The sequence below is a fragment of the Rattus norvegicus genome, chromosome 2 (genome assembly GCF_021556685.1).
Source record: "Rattus norvegicus strain SHRSP/BbbUtx chromosome 2, alternate assembly SHRSP_T2T, whole genome shotgun sequence".
Lineage (NCBI taxonomy): Eukaryota > Metazoa > Chordata > Mammalia > Rodentia > Muridae > Rattus > Rattus norvegicus.
In genome coordinates this window covers 192,702,063-192,715,887 of record NC_141535.1, presented here as the reverse complement: position 1 = coordinate 192,715,887, position 13,825 = coordinate 192,702,063, and the positions used below count along the sequence as shown (strand labels likewise).

Genomic DNA, 13,825 nt, shown 5'->3' with positions numbered 1-13,825 from the left:
GGTGACCCAAGGCTACATGTGAGACTCCATCTCAAAATGAAACAAATGGGTAAACAAAACTTGTCTCAGGTAAGACAACCAAATGGAGTTTCAACAGGGGAAGTTTTACAAACTACCACAATGTGGGAAATTATATAAAAAGTAGCTTTAGTAACATAACTTTAAAATTTCATTGTATTAATTCAATATTAGAAAAGATAAACAAGGGGTTGGGGATTTAGCTCAGTGGTAGAGCGCTTGCCTAGCAAGTGCAAGGCCCTGGGTTTGGTCCGCAGCTCCAAGAAAAGGAAAAAAAGAAAAAGAAAAGATAAGCAAATCTTAATCTTTTTATCTAATTACCCTAAAGAAATCTTCTCTGAAGCCAGAACTGCCCTCCCTAAACTGAAACATGACCACTTAACAAAGGTTATTTCAGAATAACTTTCTGCACACCATGAGAAAGCTAACTCACTTCCCAAGTGTTCAAAGACTGCAATTCCCCACACACGCTCAAAAGACGCAATTTAGAAAGTTATAAAAGTCACATCTCGGGGGCTGGAGAGATGGCTCAGCGGTTAAGAGCCCCGACTGCTCTTCCAGAGGTCCTGAGTTCAATTCCCAGCAACCACATGGTGGCTCACAACCATCTGTAAAGAGATCCAATGCCCTCTTCTGGTGTGTCTGAAGACAGCTACAGTGTACTTATATATAATAAATGAATAAATCTTTAAAAAAAAAAAAGTCACATCTCGGGACTGTTGATGGCTCAGCAGGTAGGGTGCTTGCTGCTAAGGCTGACCGCCTGCATCAGAGGCTGGGCTCATATGGTGGAAGGAGAGACTGACCCCCAGAGTGTCCTGGACTCACATGCACGCCATGAGAGGGCCCTCTCAAATAAACAGGTAGATGAACCAAGTACACCCATTTTAAAGTCTTAACAGGACGCTAACCTTATTCTTAGAAAATGTGGAAGTACTGAAGTCAGGGGACAGCTGTGGGTCCACTCCCGCCTACATAATCACTGGTATAATTTGGTGTTTCTTCCTGGCCTTTTTTTATGAGTATATTTTTATGTAGCTGTAATTAGCGTATAATTATAATTGTATCTTCTTATTTTTCATCTTAAATCTATACAAAAGGATGGCGATTTTCAAGAGCTTAGAACATAAATCTATACACATTGTAACATGTAACTTCCTGTCTAGTTCTAAGCTAGGAGCTGGAAGATGGAATTCTGTTTCAACTCACATTCCCAAATTATTCTATATGCTTTGCATATTTCATCTCACCTGTTGTATGCATTGGTTCGTTCAGGGTTTTTTGTCTACTTGTCACAAATCTAAACATGTCTAGGAAGAGTGGCCCTCAACTGAGGAATTTCCTCCCCCAGACTGACCTGTGGGCATGTCTATAGGGCGTTTTCTTGATTAATGATTGCTTCAGGAGGACCAGGCCTCTGTGAGCAGCACCATCCTGGGTAGGTGGTGCCTGGGTGGTATTAGAAAGCAGGCTGAGCAAGCTATGGAGGGCAAGCCAGTGAGACGAACTCCTCCACCGGCCTGCCTCTGCTTGAGTTTATGTCCTAAAATCTGTAGACGATGAAATGTGACCAGGACCCATTTGGTAAATAAACTCTTTCTTCCCCAGTTGCTTTTGGCCACAGTTTTTATCACAGCAGCAGAAAGCACACGGCTGGCAGTCAAAGCACCAAGATTAAAACTGCTTTTACTTCGTTGTCGAACAAATGTACTCCCTCAGCTTACCATTTAAAACACTAGAAACACCACTTCCTGTGAGGACTGTGTCACTAGGTTTGCAATGTATCAAACACCTTCAGATCCACAATATTCTTTAGAGACAATCACAGTTATTGTTACTAAAAGCATTCTCCTTGAACAATGGGGCTCTAAAGCCAGCAGATGGAACAGAGAAAGGCACACCCCTTTCCCAATGCCAGAGATGGGTAAGGAGAGCCACTGCACAGCAGACATGGCCACTTAGCAGTGGCAGTAACTTCCCCAGAAAGAATGCTGGAACTGGAACAGAATGAGAGGGAACATAGGCTGGCTGACAGATGTCACGTGTGGGCGCTCAGAGCCAGTGGGGGCAAAACATTGCCAAGCAGATCTCAGTCTCTCATCCACATGAGGTTAGCAAGCAAACAGCATCCTGACTGAATAGGACACAACTCGTAAAAAGGACAAGTTAGAGAAGTGTGTACAGATAGAGACGGATACACAAATACAAGAAGGGGAAAAGCCGGAGGAAAACCCTGCTGATCCGAGTAGAACACTTACCTAGCTTGTTTGATTACTGGCATCACAAAATAAAAACTTCTTATCTGCATTTAATATGCACCTTTAATAGACATAATCCCCTTTATTTTTAGTATTACCTAGAATTGCTCTGTTATGGGGTAGATCTGTTACTAAAACACACTGCCAAGTACACTCTGGACCCAATTACACTCTCACCAGCAAAGAGGAATCTAGATTCTCCTTATCTCACCACCCCTTGGAAACATCAACTTTGGGTTCTAACCACTCTGGTACACAATATAGCATCTCATGATTTCCAGTTAAACTTCCTCATTTCTTTCTTTTTTCTGTTTGCTTACCCACATGAGGCCTCATCTGGCCGGCCTTGAACTTGCAACCTTCCTGCCTCAGTCTCTATAGTATCATAAGTGATGTTATATGTGCATGCCACCACGCCTGGCTCAAATCCATTCATTCTGTGCCATACAACTCTTCATTGCTATACAATTATGATTATTTTCTAGTTAGTTTTGTGAGCCATCACATTTTGTTAAATTTAGAATCTCATAATTCCAGAAACATTGCCAGTCCAGGACAGGCCAGTTCTCAGACACTCTGAGTCAGTGTACACAGATCATAGATGGTAACTCAATCACAAAAGTAGAAAAAGACAGGAGAAATACCAGGAGGGCAGAGAGTTACAGAAGTCCAGAAAACAGAAAAGACCAAGGCTTGAGTGTCTGTCATCAGGATCCGGGCAAGAGCAGGCTCAGTGGCAAGGAAGCTGATGGAGAGGTGACAGCGAGACAGTGGGTGGAGCGAGAAGGAAGGGGTGCAGCCACTGTAGACAGTCAGCTAACCCAAGGCAGCCAGTGTACAGTAAGGTGAGGGCTGGGAAGGAACACGGGCTGCAGGAGAGCCTTGCTTTTTCAGACAGGAAAGAAGTAAGTTATATTTAACCCTGGGTGGGAAGAAGTCAGGAAGGAAGAGGAAAGAAACGAGGATAGAGAGCAAAGGCCCGGAAGGAAGGGAGGGCAGGCATCTTCAGCGGGACCTAGAGGGGGAGCAGGCACCAGAAGCAGGGCCGCTCTTCTGTTGGAACAGGAGTGAGGAGGAGGTGTGCAGGCTGATTTGCAGGCTTAGGATTGCACAGTGATGAAGTTCTAGCTGAGGGTGTTTGTTTTGCTTTTTTCATGACAGGGTTTCTCTGTGTAGCCCTGACTGTCCTGGAACTCAGAGATCTGCTTGCCTCTGCCTCCCTGAGTGCTGGGGTTAAAGGCATGCACCACCACTGCCTGGGTAGCTAAGGGTTTTATTGTTTCTTTGCTTTGAAATAATAGGCAAGATTGTCTGCTGGGAGTGAGAGAGATGAAGCCAAAGGCTTAGAGAGGAATGAATATCTCAAGCAGGCTTTGTGAAAACAAACAAGCAAAAGGAAACGGAACAAGAGCACATGGGTTCCCTTGGCAAAGGGGCTTAGTTTTCTTTTGGGAAGACTAGGGGTTGAGCCTAGGGCTTCACACATGCTACACTAGTGCCCCACCCCTCAGCTACACCTTCAGCCCTGCAGAGGGTCTTTAGATAGCAAGAGTTGGTACCAAGTCCTAGCTCCTCGAGAATACCTCACTGTCTGTCTGTTTGTAGATAGGTTCTGGCTGTAGTAGCCCAGGCTAGCCTTAAACGTCTATGCTTCCTATCTCAGCCTCAGGATATAGTCTTTAAGAGCTGTTCAATAATGAGCTGTGGCTAATAGATTTAGGGGATGAATCCTCAGCTGATGTTGGATACCATGATTCATAGAGGGGATGGACTACATAATTCTTAAACTCCCTGGGCACAGTACTGAAGAAAATAAACTGAGGCCAAAGACAGGAAAACCAGGAAACCCTTATCTGAGGGAATGCCTTGCTTCCCAAGTGTGGATTGTCAATAGAGGCAAGGAGACCAGGGCTCAGTGTGGTGGTTACAGCTCTAACCAGAGTCTTGGAGGGTAAGAGAAGATGAAGCCTCAAACTTCCTGGGCTACAGAAGACCCTGTCTCAAAACAACAAATGTGCAGCCTAGATTAAGGGGCTAAGAAAAGGGATGCTTCTGAGTTCTAGGAAAGCAACAAGCAGACACACAACAGTAAAAGGGGAGGAGACCATGGGCAGCCATGACTTAGGATGGACAGAATCAAAGGAAAGCTACGGCCAAAGGGCAGCAATAGCAGTGGAGAATGCTGATGTAGTTTTACACACACACACACACACACACACACACACACACACACACACACACAAACACACACACACATACACACACACACACTACCATATTAGCACAGCATAGAGTTTAGATCAAATATTGTTTCATCATTGTTTTCAATTCCAACATAAATCATGTAAATAGTAAAATTAAAAAAGATTCACTAGGCAAATTTCCTGAGCATAAATTACTTCCAGTCTGGAGAACACACAGAGATGCTATGCACATGTCAGGTTCCCTTAGGAGTCTGTTTTACTCTTCTGTACTTAACTGGGAAAGGGTTAAAACCCACTGGAAGAATGAGCTGCCACAAATGGTCAAACAGCAGCATGGTCAGTAACTGGTGTTTTCAGTCTTGATTCAGAAGGCCATGTCTCTGTTCTTCAGGGTAACTAAAGAACAAACACCAGAACTCCATGCCTTCTAGAACACACTGTCAAGTTACTTGCTAATGTGATAGGACAGGAATCAGTTATTTTTGAGACAGGGTCTCCCTGTTGATCCCTGGCTGGCCTAGAGCTCCCTTTGTATGCCAGCCTGGCCTCGAACCAAGAGACCCAGGTGCCTCTGATGGGATCAGGCAAGGTCATGCTAAAAGACTGATCTTAAAAAGCCACATTTTCCTTCAAGGTTTCAAACATTTCTGATATGTAACTAAATCAGCCAATAATGACGCTTCCTCAAAACTATCCTTAAATAAATGGGAAGGTGGTAAGTTGTCTCTTATTTTTAATTGCAAATTTTTGTTTGTTATTTTAAAAAGACTTATTTATTTTCATTTCACACAGATGAGTGTTTTGCCTACATGTATACAGATGTGCCGTGTGTGTGCCGTGCCCTGGGAGCCAGCAGAGTGTATCAGGCTCCCTGGACTGTTGTGTCTGTCCTGTTGGTGCTCTTAACTGCCGAACAAAGTCACCAGCCCCCATTTACTTGTCTGTCTATGAGACAGGGTCTCCTGATGTCAAGGCTGGCTGTGAGCTCCCTGCTCAGCTGAAGATGACCTTAACTCCTGATCCTCCTACCAAAACCTACTTCACCTAGGGACACAAACATCTGTCAGCACAACCAGCCTGCATGAGCCTGGGACCAAGCGCAAAGCCCCTTGCATGCTGGGCAGGCACTCTTCAACTGAGCTACACACTCCCAGCCTCTCTTTGAAAATATTTGAAAGGGCCTGTTTTAAAAGAATAATCTAAGGGCTAGAGAATAAAGCCCAGGCTGACTTCAAACTCCCCACGTAGGCCAGGACGACCTTAGGTTTCTGATTCCCTTGCCTCCACTTCCTTAGTGCTCAGGCCAGGCAAGGACCACCACACCTAGTTTTGCATGATAGTGGAGGTTTATTGCAGGGCTTCAGGCAAGAGACACTACCAACCGGACCACAAGCCCAGCCTGAAAGTTGTTTAACTTCTAACTGAAACTTACCGAAACGCTCCACGATGAGAAAATCTCTTTTGAGTCAGTCTATCTACTGGTGTGAACTTCAGCTGGTTAATCCCGAGACACCATCAGCCACGCTCATCTACGCCTCTGGACCTTGCCTGACATCTGCACCTCAAGGCTCTGTAGACACTTCAAACCCAACAAGTTCACGCCAGGGACAGTTAGGACAGTTATCACCCCATCGTGTAAAAGATAACAGAGCCCGGCCCTGTGTGCACTGAGCTGTCCTTGCTAGGACCTGAAGCCATTGCTTTCTGCCCTCCTCGGCTAACAGGCTCTTGACACTCCCAATCCCCTGGTTTCCCATCTGCCCTCTCACCTTCCCTGGACTTGTTTACTCCGGTTCCTCATCTGCTCCACCAGAAGTAACTCAACAACAAACCTGGTCTCACCTATATATCTTACCAACCTCCAAACTTGTCTCCCTGCCTTTTGCCTAGCTACATTTAATCCAGCCACCGCACAGAACATCACTATGCAATCTAAATTACTTTCAATGGAGCCTTCTCTGGTTCCATTGTCTCTAGACTGACTTGCAAAGTTTTTACAATACACAGTTTCTCTCCAATAACTGGTATCAACAGACTCTTTCATTTTTTCCCCCTAGAATCATAGCTTTACACTATTTGTTAAAAATATGTGCTACTTCACAGTATAAAAATACCCTCAATACCATATTCTACAGTGAAAATTTCCCCCCAAGTCAACTTAATCACTCACTTCTTTATTCCAATCAGAGACCTGAACCCCCCACCACACACACACACTTACCTAGCACCTGCAGTAATCTAATGTAACAAATAACCGTGCTCTGTAATTTTCTTTTTCTAGATTATTTTTAGCGCAACCACCCATCCCCGTGCCTCTGACTTTAGGAACTAGGACACAGTTCTCAAACGTACCACATAGTCTCACAGATTCCTGAGTCTCATTCATCCCCTCCCAAACTCCTAGTCATCCTTGAAAATCAAATTCTACAACCCTCCTTCCTACCACAGGTAGGATAACTGCTTTCATCATTGTTTCCCATTAAATTCTGTCTAGACCTCTGTAATCATACTAAAACATAATGACTTGATTGACTGAGGACGAATTTCTCGTCTTAGCCCAGGCGAGCCTACACAATGTCCTGCCTTGGGCTTCTGAGTGCTGGAGCTGTAGGAGTTGGCACTTTACCTAGGCTCCGCCCCACAGCTACCTGGTAACAGCCTGGTGTGCTGATTCACTATAAAAGGGGCTGCTTGCCCCCACCTCGCTCTCCTGATCTCTTTTCCCCTTGCTCTTGCCCTTTACCCTTTGCCCCTCTCCCCCCAGTTCCCTCCCCTTTCACCAAGTGCTCATGGCCGGCCTCTATTCCTCTCTCCTCTCCTCTCCTCTTCTCTCTCTTCCTCTCCCATTCCCTGTCTCTATTATCCCCTCAACTCCCCTCCCCATGCTCTAAATAAACTCTATTCTATACTATACCATCTTGTGGCTGGTACCTCAGGAGGAAGGGATGCCTCAGCATGGGACCCCAGAAGCACCCCTTCCCCTACACCATATCATGCATCCACCATATTCCATTATTATTATTATTATTATTATTATTATTATTATTATTTTAACAAAACACAACAATAAATATGTTCTACCATGCTTGGTGCATTTTCTTTTCTTGCAGCTAACATTGAAGTCACGGTTTGAGAACAGGTATTTTAAACTGCTCATTGAAAAACAGACATATTGGGGTTGGGGATTTAGCTCAGTGGTAGAGCGCTTGCCTAGCAAGCACAAGGCCCTGGGTTCGGTCCCCAGCTCTGAAAAAAAAAGAAAAAAGAAGAAAAAAAAAAAAAAGAAAAACAGACATATTGCTAAGATGATGCCCTAAGTGGCTGGGAGTTTAAAAACAATAAGAATCCCATGTCATTCATCAGCCAAAAAAAAAAAAAAGTTTTACATACAAAGTATAATTAAATTGTAGCTTGGACATGGTTCTATACCTTGTAATACCAGTTTTTCTGTCTCTCCCTCCTCTCTCTCTCTCTCTCTCTCTCTCTCTCTCTCTCTCTCACCTGTTGGATTTCACTGAATCTGAAACTCAACAGAGTGCAGAGACTGAGGGTCCTGTTCAGTGTTCCTGCAGCCCGACAGCCTGAGTCTTGCTACTTAAATGAGTGGCAGGCAAGTTACTCAGTTTCTCTATGCCTCTCAGTGAGGAGCTACTGATGCTAGCATCCCTCAGTAGAGCCTTCTGTGAGGACTAAATAAACTAATACACGAAATGAATTCAGGACACTGCCTGCACTGAGTAGGGCCCATAAATAGTAGTTGATACTCTTATTGTTAGTCAGCTTTCAAAACAGCTTTCAGTACTGAGTGGCCCACTCGGTAGGACTACATACTCTCCTAGGTAGGAGTGCATCCTTCCCATGTATGCTGCGATGTAGGCTCTAAACCACACCTTCCGATACTTGCTCAGTAAGTCGGAAGAATGTAAGGTATTAGACCTGTAAGATCAACATATTATAAATTCTCAGTGAACTAATTATTCAGTACAGGATTAAAGTTCATTTTTAAAATAGTTTTAGCCAAGTATAGATGCTGGCAAACACTGAAATCTTAGCACTTAGATCTAGATAGAATTACTGCATGTTTCAGGCCAACCTGAGCTACAGAATGAGTTAAAGGCTAACCTAGATTCTATAGTAAGATCCTGTCTCAAAAAAATTTCACTGGGAAAGCAGAAGCAGGCAGATCTCTGTGAGTTCCAGGCCATCCTGGTCTACAGAGCTAGTTCCAGGACAGCGAAAGACCACACACACACACACACACACACACACACACACAAACAAAACAAAAACCAACCCTATCTTGAAAACAAACAAAACAAAACAAATGAACAAACAACAACAACAACAACAACAACAACAAAAAAAAAACAGGCTAGAGAGATGGTTCAGTGGTTAAGAGCACTGACTGCTCTTCCAGAGGTCCTGAGTTCAATTCCCAGAAACAACATGGTGGCTTACAACCATTTTTTTTTTTTTTGGTTCTTTTTTTCGGAGCTGGGACCGAACCCAGGGCCTTGCGCTTCCTAGGCAAGCGCTCTACCACTGAGCTAAATCCCCAACCCCTTACAACCATTTGTAATGAGATCTGATACCCTCTCCTGGTGTGTCTGAAGATAGTGACAGTGTAACCACCCACATACATGAAATAAATAAATAAATCTTTTAAAAAACCCAAACAAACAAAAAGTTTCAAAAACCCCATTCTTCAGCCACATTGTTAAAAATATTTAAATAAGGGGTTGGGGATTTAGCTCAGTGGTAGAGCGCTTGCCTAGCAATCGCAAGGTCCTGGGTTCGGTCCCCAGTTCCGAAAAAAAAAAAAAGAAAAGAAAAAAAGAAAAATATTTAAATAAAACTTTTTCTCTTAAAAGATTATTCATTTATTTTTATTTTATGTACATCAATGCTTCGACTGCATGTATGTCTGTGTGAGGATGTCGGATTCCCCTGGAACAGGAGTTACAGACAGTTGTGAACTGCCACGTGAGTGCTGGGAATTGAACCCAAGTCATCTGGAAAAGCAGTCAGTGCTCTTAAATAAAGACTCATCTCTCCAGTCCATAAAACCTTTTTTCTATAAGATTTTTTTTTTTGAAACAGAGTCTCACTATGGTCTTGGCTAACCTGAAACTCTATGTAGACCAGCCTGGCCTGGAACTCACAGAGATCCACTTGTCTCTGCCTCCCTCGTGTGATGAGAGTAAAGGCATGCAGCACTACACTGGGCTAAAGATTTGTTTTTACGTACATGTACATATATGTGAATATGTGTTACCTGTATGCTATTGTCCTTGGAAGGCAGAAGAGACCATCAGATCCCATGTAGCTGGGGTTACAGGAAGCTGTACTGACAGACATGGGAGCTGGGAACTGAAGTCAGGTCCTCTGGAAGAGCAGCAAATGCTCTTAACCACTGGGTCATCTCCAGCTCCACAAATAGAACTCTTAAAGCAGCACGAGATTATTATTAGTAATTTTCCCTCTAGCACTCCACTAAACCCCACTGTGGTATACAGGACTTTAAAATCCTTGCTTTAGAACATAAGGATCATTCCAGATCATTTACAAGGAATAGGATTTCCAGTTGGAGGCAGGGATGTGACTCACTGATAGTAGCAGTCACAAGACCCCAGTTTCATCCAACGAGGACAGAAACGAAGGACTAATGACTTAGCTCAGCAGGTAGGGATGTTTGCCACTGAGCCTGAACTCAATCCCCAGCACCCACGAGACAGAAGGAGAAACTGAGTTTTACAACTGGCCCTCTGACCTCCACACATGCGCCTTGGGTGCCCACAGATATACACATAATAAATAAATTTCATTACATTTATTAATTTGGGGAGGGGGCATTATGTTGGGACACATTTGGAGGTCAGAGGACAATCTACATATCCTGGGGATTGAACTCAGGTCTTCAGATTTGGCAGGATGTGCCCTCACTTCCCAAGTATCTCTTGAGCCCTGTAATATGAGGAGTTTTTAACTTTTTTTTTTTTTTTGTTTTGCTTTGTTAAGAAGTCACACGTATCCCAGGCTGGCCTCAAATTCACTATATAGTGAGGAGTAACCTAGAGCTTCTGAACCCCTTCTTGTACCTCTCTTATGCTGGGTGGGATGGCAGCCGTGGACCACCTTGCCCAGTTATAAAATATTGGGATTGAACTCAGGACTCTGTGTGTGTTGGTGGCAAACATGTCCTAATTTCAAATTTTAAATAAGAAAAGGAAAGAAATTGCCTACTGTTCTCAATCAAAAACACTGATATTTCTGCATCTAAAAAAAGTCTATTGCTACATTCAACAGACTAATGAAAGGCCTCGAGACACAAGGACTTCAGTTCCTGGTTTCTGCCTTAGAAACAATTCCAGATCACTCTTAAGTATCCCTAGTAGAAACCTCGTGGTTACAGCCTGCTATTCCTTTTTTTTTTCTTTTTTTTTCTTTTTTTTTTTCTTTTTCTTTTTCTCTTTTTTCTTTTTTTCGGAGCTGGGGACCAAACCCAGGGCCTTGCGCTTGCTAGGCAAGCGCTCTACCACTGAGCTAAATCCCCAACCCCCCTGCTATTCCTTTTAAAATTTCCATCTCCCCCCTAAACTTGATAGACACACCCACAGGAACACAAACGTCTATAATAAAAACTGTACAAAAGCCACAGACACATATCAACTTTGCTTTAGAGAACTCCGATCTTCTTATAAGCAACCCCTCAATTTACAAAAACAAATGAAAGTCTTGCTTTGCAGCAATACTTTTCAGCTCACTTTATCCGATATCTTCAGCTTATCTAAGGCAAAGTAGCAGATTTTTCTGATTGGTACAAGCCTCCCTCGTGGTAAATGATTCCACTGCAGTGTACAGATAGCATGCTATTTTAGAAAACGTCATGACTCAGTTAAGAATAGATCTGCTCTTCAAACAATGGTGATTGTGTGGAAATGACGCTTAGATAACTTATTTACATAGTAAACAGAAGTTGGAACTTTATCTAACTAACATAATGTAGGCGAATCAGTAGCTTTGGGATAAAAGTTTACAGACTGCCTACTGTGTATCAGGCACTTAGTAGTTTTACAGACTACACATGCTTCGCGATGCATGCGTGTGTATCAAACAACAATGCCTGACATTTGTAGAACGTTGTCATTCCTCTCAGACCGTGAGAATACCCATGGGCGTCCCAGTTTTACACTCCGAGGACACAAACCGGGAAGAGTTAACCCTGGCGGAGGTGTGACGGTTTGTTTGCGGGTCTGAGGAGCCTTTTGACTCATAATCTAATCATCATCTTCTCTCCTGGTTACACCAGTTCCACTGTCGGATTTTTACCTTAAAAAACTACTTGACCACTTCCACTATCGTGCTTGCCCCGTTGTTCCGAGGCAAAGCGCGTGCACACACGATTTACCGCTGGTTTGAAGTGCTCCGTTCGGGCACGTCCAAGTTCAAGACCCCCTGATAGGCGCGTTTCCTCGCGGTGGCGAGCGCCCCCGCTCCCCGGCCCTGCGCCCCGGACCGCGCCTGTGGCTCGCAGGCTGACCCCCGCCTTGCCCTGGCCCGAGGTACCCAGCTCTCGGCTGACCACGGACACACTAGACGCCATGGGGCGATGCCAACAGCTAAGCGGCGGAGGTCCCATTGCCCCAAACCCCAGCTGCATCCCGTAACCTACCTGCCTGGGCCGCGACGCCGCCTCGCGCAGTGTTCGGAGACTCGAGTCCGCGGCCTCTGGGATGCAGCTCCAACCTCTTCGTCCCGCCCCCGCAAATTCGCAGTCCCCGCCCCCAAGCTCAGACACGCCCCCTTTCGGCCTGATCACGCCCCGGAGCTCGCCCAGTAGGTTCTGCCCCTCCCGGGTTCTCCTCGAAGCTCCGAACCCACGCCAGGCGGTCCCTCTGACCCGGGCGCCGGAAAACCAGAGAGCTCTAGACTGCCCTGGTTCCACGCTGCAGCCCCTGCCCAGGGCTGGAGCCAAAGCTCTGTCTCTGAATCTACGGCTTGTGCGACCACACGCACAGCAAGGCAGAGCCTAGTTGAATCAGAGGAGCCAAACAGCAAGTTCTTTAAGAAAACCCTAAAGCAACTCGGAGAGCAAACTTTCCTCCGGAAGGTCAGCTAGTAGAGAGATGCCGATAACGCACCTGGCCCCAGGTTTGGAATCCCGAGCCGGATGCCTTTGATGCCTAGTCCTGGTGCCGACTAAGTTGCCACACCCGGTTGAGACTCACGCTTAAGCGCTCCCTACCCCACGATCTTGCTCAGGTATGCACATGGCTCTGTGCCTGCTGCAAGAGTAGCCCAGTTTCACTCTGCGAGACTGGGATGAGTGGAACCTATTTCCCAGCACGATCTAACTGCTCCACCTCACCGCGCCCCGCCCCACTCTACCCCACCCACTCCATCTGACCTTCTGTCTGGTAACCAAACTTCCCTGGCTTGTTCACACAAAGATACCAAAATAGAAGACTGTCACAGAGGTGTTTGATTACACACCACGGATGACTGTCACCGGCCAGCTCAACCAAGACCATAAAAAAAAAAAAAAAAAAAAAAAAAAAAAAAAAAAAAAGCATCATGTAAGACCATGAGGAAGAGAAAATAAAAGGATTACTTTCTACGTGAGGGACAGTATTGACAGCTCCTTTAAAACACTCTAGTGAGGAAATAAATGTGAATGTGGTTTGAAATAAATTGTAAACGCTGGTCTTTATGAACTCCACTTACCTAATGTGTACGTCTTTGTGTACAGATGTATGTTCTTTATTATTTTCCAAACTTCTCATCCTCCTACCTCTGCTTCTGGAGTGCCAGCATAGTCCTGAGGCACCAAACCCGGCATTTAATCTAATCCGTTTGGAAAGTATCACAGGTAGTTGTACGAGATGAAATTTGTGTGTTTTTAAGTGTTTTGAAGATTTACGTTTGAAATTTTTGCATCCAAGAAGATTCTTTAGCAGAATGAAGATTTGAATGCCAAGATGAGCAAATAAATTAATTCACATTCCTGCATTCTACTGCCCTCTCATGGGTAAAATGAAGCTACACTTAATGGTGATAAGGTGTCCTTTAAGTCTGAGAATAATGTTTAGTAATTTGTAGAAAGCCAACATGAAATAAAATCAGGTTCTTGCTAAATATTCATCAAACAGAATTTTTAACTTCGAGAATGCAGAAGGGGAGCCTTGCACCACAGCTAGTGCAAGCATGTCCTAAGGGACACGCCCAAGCTCACGGCTACCTGTGCAGAAAGTGAAGACAGGCAGGAATTGGCTCGCATTTCATTGTGATGTGTCTTGAGGAGTGTTCTCTTCACACACACTTTACAGCCTCAGGGGCAAAAAAAAC

The 13,825-nt window shown here is 44.6% G+C and overlaps 1 protein-coding gene across 4 annotated transcripts in view; it reads right to left on the bottom strand.

The window, feature by feature from the left end:
- Dennd2c (DENN domain containing 2C) overlaps nucleotides 1-12,808 on the bottom strand; it is a 68,204-nt gene extending 55,396 nt beyond the window's left edge. For 2 of the 4 annotated variants that reach the window (XM_087620030.1, XM_087620020.1), the window contains exon 1: nucleotides 12,622-12,808. The gene's annotated coding sequence lies outside the window, so the exon portion shown is untranslated. Of the gene's footprint in view, nucleotides 1-9,755; nucleotides 9,925-12,152; nucleotides 12,211-12,621 lie in introns of those variants that run through there. The other 2 variants (XM_087620027.1, XM_087620015.1) reach the window with 2 other exon arrangements.
- Between the last annotated feature and the right edge of the window lie 1,017 nt (nucleotides 12,809-13,825).